General features: G+C 37.4%; 1 pseudogene across 1 annotated transcript; it reads left to right on the top strand.

The window, feature by feature from the left end:
- The first annotated feature begins 7429 nt into the window (after positions 1–7429).
- LOC146489055 (pancreatic secretory granule membrane major glycoprotein GP2 pseudogene) lies at positions 7430–9231 on the top strand (annotated as a pseudogene). The gene is made up of 3 exons (XR_014864838.1): positions 7430–7542; positions 8042–8111; positions 8852–9231. The product of XR_014864838.1 is annotated as a pancreatic secretory granule membrane major glycoprotein GP2 pseudogene (transcript).
- The last annotated feature ends 394 nt before the right edge of the window (positions 9232–9625 follow it).

Here is a 9625-nt window from a genome sequence, read left to right as displayed (position 1 = left end):
CCATGCACAACTGTCACACTAACACGACGAGCGTGAGAACAGAGTGTGTGCCAAATGTATAGATAATTATGCATGGGGCTGTGCAGATATCTTGACGCAACTCGTACTAAAAATACTGTAAGAGACTAATGTCACTTGAAGCCTACTTTCTTGTATTGTACTGGTTATCCAAAACCATAAAATCTCGGTTTTAGAGAGGAAACATGAAATTCAGTCCGCTTTGGAGAAAAGAGGGGTAAGGGGAGGGGAACTGCAATAACTGTTGCAACGTGTTGAAATAACACCCATGCCCATTTTTAACCATGAATAGTGCATGTCCCTCTGACTTATAAGTGATGGAATCACCTTCAGCGTGTATACTTTACAGTTAGAAGAACTTGCAAATAAATCATACTGATAACATCCCAAAAAATTCCTAAGATAGGGAAAGCTTCTTCACCACTGTAACAACTATCATCCATCACAATGGCTGAACAATCCAGTCACATTGTATTTTATTTTCAAAGTATAAAACGTGTTACCCCAAACATTGTTTATTCTGATCTTTGAAGTGGGTATCTAAGTAGGTGTTTCAACATTATGCTAGCTTATAGTGGGGCAAAGCCTTAAAGAATATGTTAGTATTATATACTGGTTTTTCGGCTTTTTTTTCTTCTTATTTTACTGACCATTTTGTCTGATACTTGAACTGTCTCAGACAAATAAAAACTAAACTCGATCAGTTTTTAGAATTTGCTTTTAAATTTTGGCCTAATTAAATGATAATGCATCTTTGTTGTATACTGGCAAGGTTCCACATTAAATCATTTTTTTTTTGACATTTTACAAACTGTAAGCAAGAACATTACAACATCACTTTGAAAACGATAAGTTTGTTGAGTTTTTTTCAAATTACATTACATAACTAAGGGACCGATCGTTTATTACGTCTTAGGGGGGGGGGGGGGGGTGGTTTTCTAAAAAATCGAGTGTATGAAAACTTTACCCCCCAAAAAATCTTTCAAACAAAAGTTTTACCCCCCACTGCAATGACAGTTTGAAAATTTTACCCCCCCCCCCCCCCCCCCTAAGGTTGGCCTGGCGGTTGAATTGTTGAGAAATTCCTGGGGCCTGTTTCTCGAAAGCCCGGTAACTTACTGGGCCCGTTTTTCGCCGATTACAGAACAATTACAGACATGGTACTTGGCCAATGTTTTCATAGAATAACATGATTTTAAAATTTAGTTTTCAAAGCTGACAAAAATTGACTTCTGTTAAGAAACATTTGTCACCAAAATTACTTATCGGGCCCAGTAAGTTACCGGGTCTTTCGAGAAACGGGCCCCTGGTGACAACGCTTGGTTACATGCGGAAGTCGCTAGCTCTCTGAATCTGAACTGGCAAGAGAAACAATCAGAAGTTAGGCGAAATTCAAGTAAGGGAACGTACCTTAGAATGATGTTTTGTTATTGCTGGAGTCTATTCTTCACGGTCGTCAAAAGAAGGTACACAGAAGGTCAAAGCAGCTCGGGGTTTGAGAGCAGTACAGGAGCATTTGATGTATGGACGTGGATCAAGGATGTGGATAATTATATAGATTTTGAAGAAGCCTACCATCTCTATTCGTCTTTTGTTCAATTTTTTTGCCCAGAGAAACAAGCCTTCAGAGATAAACTGCTTGATGAAATACACGGTTTGCCTGTCTATGTCATTACTCAACCTATTACGTGCAAGAGCTTTGTCGCTCTGAAGAATAGTAGCGATATAGAGAAGTATCTAGTCGATTTTACCAACTCTAGGATTGATGAGAAGAATGATTGCGAAATACATTTAGTTGGTACCCTTAAAATTTTACCCCCCTCACTTTTCGTACAAGGTACAACATTACCCCTCCCCCATCCCCCAAAAAGAGCTCGTTTAACCCCCTAGGACGTAATAAACGATCGGTCCCTAATTATGTAATGAACAACTCATTTTTTTGCATGAAAACAGCCTTGTTTATATTATGCTTAAGTATCTTCAAACTTTATGTTAAATGAAGATACTATTTGTAGAGTTTTCATATTACAAGCGTTATATATGTGGACATGGAAACTGCTATGACAGCTAGAATTACCAGCTAAAGTAATGGTGGATATAGTTTTGGTTGTCATAAGAGAGGATCAAGTATATGTGTGGGGTTAATCCTCTAATGGTCTTACATGACTTATTGGAATGATGACGATTCTCCTTGGTTTATTTTTAGGTCAGTCATCAAGAATCATAAAAATTAATTTTTAAAAAAATTATGTGTACGTAAACAAAAAACAAAAAAACTCTGGTTGTATGGTTGACCTAAAAAAAAGTCATAAATAGTGAACAGCTGGGTATGTATCGGAACATGTATGGAGAATTCATACTTTTGATCCTCTCTTGCTTGTTGTTGTTGTTGCCAAACGTTAACTCCATGTGAACAGTTAGTTATTATTGCTCTACCCCCCAAGGGGAAATGGGAGGTCAATTTCAGGGCGATCTAAAAATGCTTGTCCCTGACAGGGGTTGAAAATGTGCAGTTTTGTACCATTGCGGTGGAAATCTGAATCTCTGCTTTCAAAACCTCAAAGGAAAGCTTTTCTGTTCTGTGCAATGAGGAAAGTGCTTGATTATTTCAATACTTTGTTTTGGTTACCCTTAAGGAAACTACATTGGGGCCACACCTATGCCAAGAGAGTCTGGTACAATTTAGAACATTCTGTTCAACATTTTTGACGGCTTGTCCCTTCAGTTTTATGTACGAGTCCCCCCCCCCTCCCCTGGGGTGTAAGTGTGGTTAGATTACATGTTTGTAGAGCTACTTGAGTTACTGTTGTTGAGCTACTGAGCAATCCAACCATTTATGGGTTTACCTCTGCGAGACCTGTGATACTCACCAATCAGATAAAACAAGGAAAACCGAAAAAGTCAAAAGGTTGAGTCTAGGAAAACTTCACAGGCTCTTGTAATGAGGCACAGACCATAATACCGTAAAATTCCGGTTACGGGTGGGGATACGTAAAAAGGAAATGTCAACGGCTTTTTTAGGGGCAAGGGGGGAAGGGGTGTTACGTGTTTATATAAAGATCAAAGATGGGACTATAAGTGGAAGAGTGGTAGGGGTTTATCACGGAATAAAATTTTCGTTTACAAATAGATGGCCCAAAAATCGAGGCGATTTATTAGCAGGGGAGGGGGACTTAAAACCGGGATTTCATGGTATGGGATAAGCAGTACAATACAAGCTTGTATCGATTTTTTAAAATAAAAAAAAAAAGGAAAAAGAAAAGAAAGTAGATAAGAATTACGGTATGGTATTAATTACCGAGGCTTCAAGTTACATTAGTCTCTTACAGTATTTTTAGTACGAGTTGCGTCAAGATATCTGCACAGCCCCATGCATAATTATCTATACATTTGGCACACACTCTGTTGTCACGGTCGTCGTTTTTGGAAGTGGGTTAGTGTGACAGTCGTGCATAGATAAATAATGTATGGGGCTGTGCGGAAATCTTTCCCGAATTGCTTAGATATAGTTTCTTATAAAATGTCGGAGTTGAAAATTTGTTACATCAAGATCCTTCCTTCGAAAATAAAAAACCGAAATCTACACGTCAAAATACGGGGAAAGAGTTCTGCGGTATAGATTGCGGTTAAATTTTTATTTTCGTTTTCATTTATTTATTTATTTTTTGCGTGTGTGTGTGTGTGTTTGGCTGTGTATGATAAATTGATCAATATAAAACGTAAAACATCGGAAATGAGCATGACCGAACCACAACACATTCGTCATAACCAAATAAATCCTCGACAAGTGACATAAATCGTTTCAAAAATAAACAGAGGCGGTTCTTTACTCACGTCTTTTTCCTGCGAGGCGCTGTGAAAGCTTGAAACATGTCAAGTTTAACCAGCCTTCGATTGAGTTGTATACATCTCCCGTAATGGCGGACGACTCGTGTGGAATGGAAACCAGGTTACGTAAATAAACAAACCTCTTTAATGCAAATGTATTACAAATCTTGTGTTCACTCGCGAACGATAAAAGTCTACGAGCTGCTGTGTTGCATCAACAGCTATGCGATGAGAATAGAAGGAAAAAAGTTTGAATTCGAAGATACCATTGTTTGGGTTTTTGTGATGCATTCTTCGGTTGAAATGGTTACAAAAAGGCTGTATTTGCAAATTGGCGCCCAAAAAAAGGCGCGCTTTTTCAGTTAAATGTATTTCTGTGAGTCATTACGCATAAATCTTATCTCGCATAATTATGTCATTCCGCAATTCTTATTTTGCATAATTATGCCATTCCGCACGTCTTTCCACATTCCATTCCGCAAACTCATTCCGCCTTTTACCCTCGCCGTTTTACCAAGCATCAATGCAAAGTAAATTATAATGGGTGTTCGTGAATTGACCACGTGCCATAAGCGCTAGTACAAGGTGGCATGCTGGGAACAGTGCCTCTGAAGTATAATAGACCGTGCATGACAAGAATCTGACTTGGTTGACATCGATTAAACTGCTTCTGCTATCGTTTATGGCTCCGCTATTCTTTTTTTAATGGCGGAGCTGCGACGTTAACATTAAAACAATGAAAAAAATTAATAAATAATTAAAAAATGTTTATTCTTCTCATAGTTGTTGTTAACCTTGCGCACTCGCTACACCCTCCTGAAATTTACACCATTTGTTCCGGTTTCTGGGTAGCTTTCTTGTGCTTTCTTTTGTGCTTAATCTTGTGGTACACACGAAAAAGGCTGGAAAACGTTCTTCAGGATTTACAAATCCAATCAGTGGATAGCTTTTATCACAAAAAAGGTTTTCAAAATTAATGTTTTTGAAAAAAATGGAAATGCTCGCTTCTGTTATTATTTTAAAAGCAGAGATTTTATCCTCACGCATGTCACGCATGACCTTTTTGTCAATCGTTGTAGAAAGGTCTAATGCATGATGTGTACGACACTGCTTAGTTTGCAATTTATAGTAGTGTGTGAGCTAGTATCAACAGCTAATAAGATGCATTTTTTTAACATTTACACTATACAAAGTTTTGTTACTTAAATTAAGTTGGTCTTCAAAGGACCACTCTGAGACAACTTGAAAGGCTGTCAATAGAGGTTGAGTTTTAGCTACAATCCTGGGCAAAATGTTCAAGACGGACGCCTCTGTGGGGCTGAAGTAGCCTCTGTGGGGCTGAAGTAGACCTGGTTCCACCCCTCCCCCCTCCCCCCCTTCCCCTTACAATGTTGGACAAAGACCAACCTACGAGTATACGCGTGTGATATCCTTATGTGTTAATAGTCAACATTGAATAGGGATCAGGTAGGAAATTACATCAAGGAGCGACATATAATGTATAGCGAATTTGTTCATTCTTTTTAGACAAAAGTCAAAAAAAGGACTCAATTGATCAGGATTATCTGAAAACTGTCTTAGTCGAGACTTTAGTGAGCTTACGCAATAGGACGACTGACGGAAGGGGATGGTGAATTATCGTTGTTTGACCAACATGATATCTTACTACCTTTACATTTTTAAGCGATTTGAGATTGGACTGGTGTTCTCTCATCTGTTACAACGCGGAGACCACGAGAGGTAGGAATGTCACAATCTAGAGTCGTAAATACTTGGACGTCACGTTGGTCATACAAGAACAATTTGCCATCCCACCAAATCAGCCGTCCTGTTTCATCAACTCCCTATTGACTGCTACAACTTTCATTGATACAAAAAGAATGCAGATTCATTACTTTGTGCTTTTAGTGCTGTTCAGAATGGGGATAAATCACATTACATTGAAACTATACAGATAAAGGTAATAAATATTCGCCTAAACTGTCAAAATCATCTTTCTCTGGTTAGAGTTACTTATTCTATTTAAAATAAATAAATAAATATATAATAAATGAATAAATAAATAAATAAATAAATAAATAAATAAATAAATAAATAAATAAATAAATAAATAAATAGACAGTTATGTATTGAATTAGCACCCGAACACCTTCCAGGCCTTAGAAAGGAAGGGAAATGGACCATATAGGAAATTAGTGAACGTTTCAATGCACCCGGAGCAAGCAGAGCGGTCAGAGACCTGTAACGCACTGAAGACTTCTTCGTCACAATTCTCCACCACAAAAATCGCATAATTCTTAAATACATTTAATTGGGGTGCAAAAGAATTGCATACATAACATGTAGCAGTGCGGCCATGCCTTCTGAATGTAAGAATACCTCGATTAAAAAAAAAGAACAAACGTGTTCTTTCACGGTGCTCCACGAAAAGCCAGTAAATGAATCAATTCATTCCTACTGCTTTAAGTTAATGTAATTTCGATATAGTGGAGTAGTGCGGCTGTTGGTTCACAGGAACCTCAGGTATCCATTATTAAATCTTATATTTCTGATATAGCGATGAGTTTCACTTGAAGTAAGACAACAGATGCCTTGTAAAGAAGGAGGATTTTGAATGATATGCATTCTCCAGAACTAACAGCTCCAAGTCTTTGATCAATTCACGATCTCGCCACTGGTTTTCAAATACAGCCATGGGTCCGAAACGTAAGAATTAAAACTTTTTAAGACGGTGAATTCTCTCCGATCTTATTTCATATTAAATATTTTGGCCCTCTTGCCAAAAGAAATCGATGGAAGAATTATCAGCGAATTTTATTTCTGAATAAAAATTGAATGTTTCGCAGGGTTTTATTCGAACAGGTGGAAGCGTGAACTTTTGCAATGAACTTAAAACTTTATAACGTGAGCGATGTCACTGAACTTGGTCTCATTGAATTATAAATATTTCTTTGAGATACGCTTTACAACTCTTGAACTACCAATTGAACTGAACTTACTGATAAATAACAACAAAATAAACTGCTGAAACTATCCTGCTTATGTAGGTTTTAAGCTGTGATCTAGAATATGCCATGTCCTGGGTTATTTTTAGTAACTTCTTCATCTCAGTGATCCTACTTTATTTTTTAATTAGCATTCTGGAACTTTCTAGCAATTTGTAATTCAGTAGCCTCTAAAATCATCCATACCGAACATTCCGGAACATCCTACACTGTCAAAAAGCAGTCTGCAAACTAAACTACGTAAGTTCTTCAGAACATTGAAAATGAGGATCTTGGAGAGAGGCGCGCTTAATTTTAGGGTTCTTTCTTAAAACATAGTGAGGAATATGTGTGCGCGTGTTTTTTTTTTTTACAAATAACCTTCAAAGCCAGGGAGCATATTATGACTTGTGTATTTTTAAACAAACACAAGCGTCGTCTTATTCTCTTGACTATTCTACAGTCAATCACAGTGTTTTCAAGTCACTAGGAAATATGATGAATGATTAATATGTTTATGTTTTGCGATTTAATTGAAGAATCACTTTGGAGCCATTCAACCATGCAACTCCTTTAGCTTCGCGAGCTGCTCCATGCTATGACAATAACGTAGGAGAAACCTTTCTTTTGGATTAAAAACGGCTTTCTTCTGACTTATCGATGCGATCTCTATTGAAAGATGGTGCCCAAAATTCCACTGATATTATTTCACGTAAGTTAGTGACAGACATTTCTTTAATTTTTTATGCTTGTCATAGACGTTTTGAAAGCATCTTGTATGATTAAGTAACCTTTCCAAAGTAGCTCAATTGTCTTCATAGACGGGATTAATTTCGTACACCATAAATATGGTGCGAGCTTAATCACAGTTGAGATAGCTAACATAATTAAATTTGACAGCAGCCCAGGGAAGCAGAATGTAAAATTGAGGCTTTTGCGAAAATCACCAACCTGATTTATATCAAAGGGAGATAGATGGGCAATGTAATTACAAAAGAGTATAAGTGGTTCTAAGACCACCGGTCTCTGTGCTGCTGTGTAAGTTCAAAAAGGAGGGTAAGGTCACAATAAATGACAAACGGCCGCATTCTAAGAGGAAACGGTTGTTGTCTCGTTGACAACTTGAGCTGGAAAAAAAAAACGTTTTGTCAGCATGCCAAGCCTGGTTACAAATTAAAAAAAATATACATATTTCATTATTTTTTTTTTAGAGAAGCACGATGTGGATTTTAATGGGTGTGTTGATGGTGGAACTAATGAAAGGAAAACAGATACTTGGAGGTTGGTTTATGAGTTATATACTTTTATATGGTAACTATGTCATTGCAAAAAACAAACCGATAAAAAATCACCGGCCCAAAACAAAATCACCGCTAAGACTGAAATTCAAATTTCTTATTTATTTTATATATTTAACGGATTTTTTTTCTATTATATGCCTCAAAAAAAAAAAAATTAAACAACCCGCTGTATAAACCCAAACATACACTCACAGGAAGAATCGTCCATTTACTCAATTAGTTTCCAGAAAAGTCTTGTTTTAACACCTACAGAGATAACGAATTCAATATCAATTCTCACCGTGCGAATCGCATGGAATGAAGTGCGGTTTCATAATTTTATGTGCGGTTTACTTGTGATCCACATATTTTATTTATTGATTCTTTTCCAACTTTAAACCTTTCAATTCAGCTGAAAGTGTGATTTTAGCGAGAAAAAAAGGCAACTTAGCAACCTTTTTATACAAAGAAAGTGCCTCTTTGACGTTTGTCTTGGCAGTGCAGGAGCTTCAATTCATTGAGATCATCCTGTCGCTAATAAAATGTTTTCGAAACAATTGGCATGGATTTTTTTTTTGTATTATTAATGCGATTTGATGTAATGTCAGAAGGTTTGCCTGGGGGCTTTAAGGGGGGAAATAATAGGAGAGCGGACAGGCGTTTGTGGCCGCCCGTAGCCCTTATAAAAGTTTATCGTTATCTTCTCGGCGTTTCATCTTGCAACGCGGCCTCTCTTCGCAGACCCATGTAGCACGTACACGGTTATTGATTCTGCCACAAGACACGTTAGCTATGGTGTTCCTAAGCAGAGTTGCGACAACAAAATCGTAAAAGGGTGGTACCGCATAGCTGAACCAGCAGGGACATCACTGCCTGAGACTTGTCCATCTAAATATCGCTGCAACGCTGCATCTACCGGTTGGTTGGACGGAGGGCATCCAACAGTTGCTGATGGTGTGGTGACGAGGAAAGCGTGTTTCAACTGGGGCTCGAACTGTTGCACTTGGAGCAGAAACATCAAAGTTCTTAACTGTGATGGTTATTATATTTATGAGTTGGTTCCCGTGCCAACTTGTTTCTTGAGATATTGCACTACGTATGATGGTAAGAGTAACAATTAAAAAGAGGTGCCTATATGTAGTGTTTTATTTATTTATTTAATTATTTATTTATTTATTTTTTGGTTTACAACTTCAAACAAGATTTTTTTTTTGTGCAGCATTTTTTATCGTAATCTCAGACAAAGGGGAATGTTTTAATAAAAAAAAACTTGAAAATGTTAGAAATGATTACATAACCTAAGAATTACATTTCTCACAGGTTTAATTATGTGGTAGCATGAATTGTCTTTAACAGCTATGTTTAGGTACTAGTAATAATTAAAGATTACGGAGATTTCAGACTCTCTTTCCTTTGTTAAGTTGGTGACGATGTCACCCGCCCCTGCATAATCTGTGGGATAATGCCAGATACGCGTCCCAAGATCCATTTATTCACGGCAATCAACGTTGGTTT

The sequence above is a fragment of the Pavona decussata genome, unplaced genomic scaffold (assembly GCF_977016875.1).
Source record: "Pavona decussata unplaced genomic scaffold, jaPavDecu1.1 SCAFFOLD_6, whole genome shotgun sequence".
NCBI lineage: Eukaryota > Metazoa > Cnidaria > Anthozoa > Scleractinia > Agariciidae > Pavona > Pavona decussata.
This window is presented reverse-complemented; position numbering and strand designations above follow the sequence as displayed.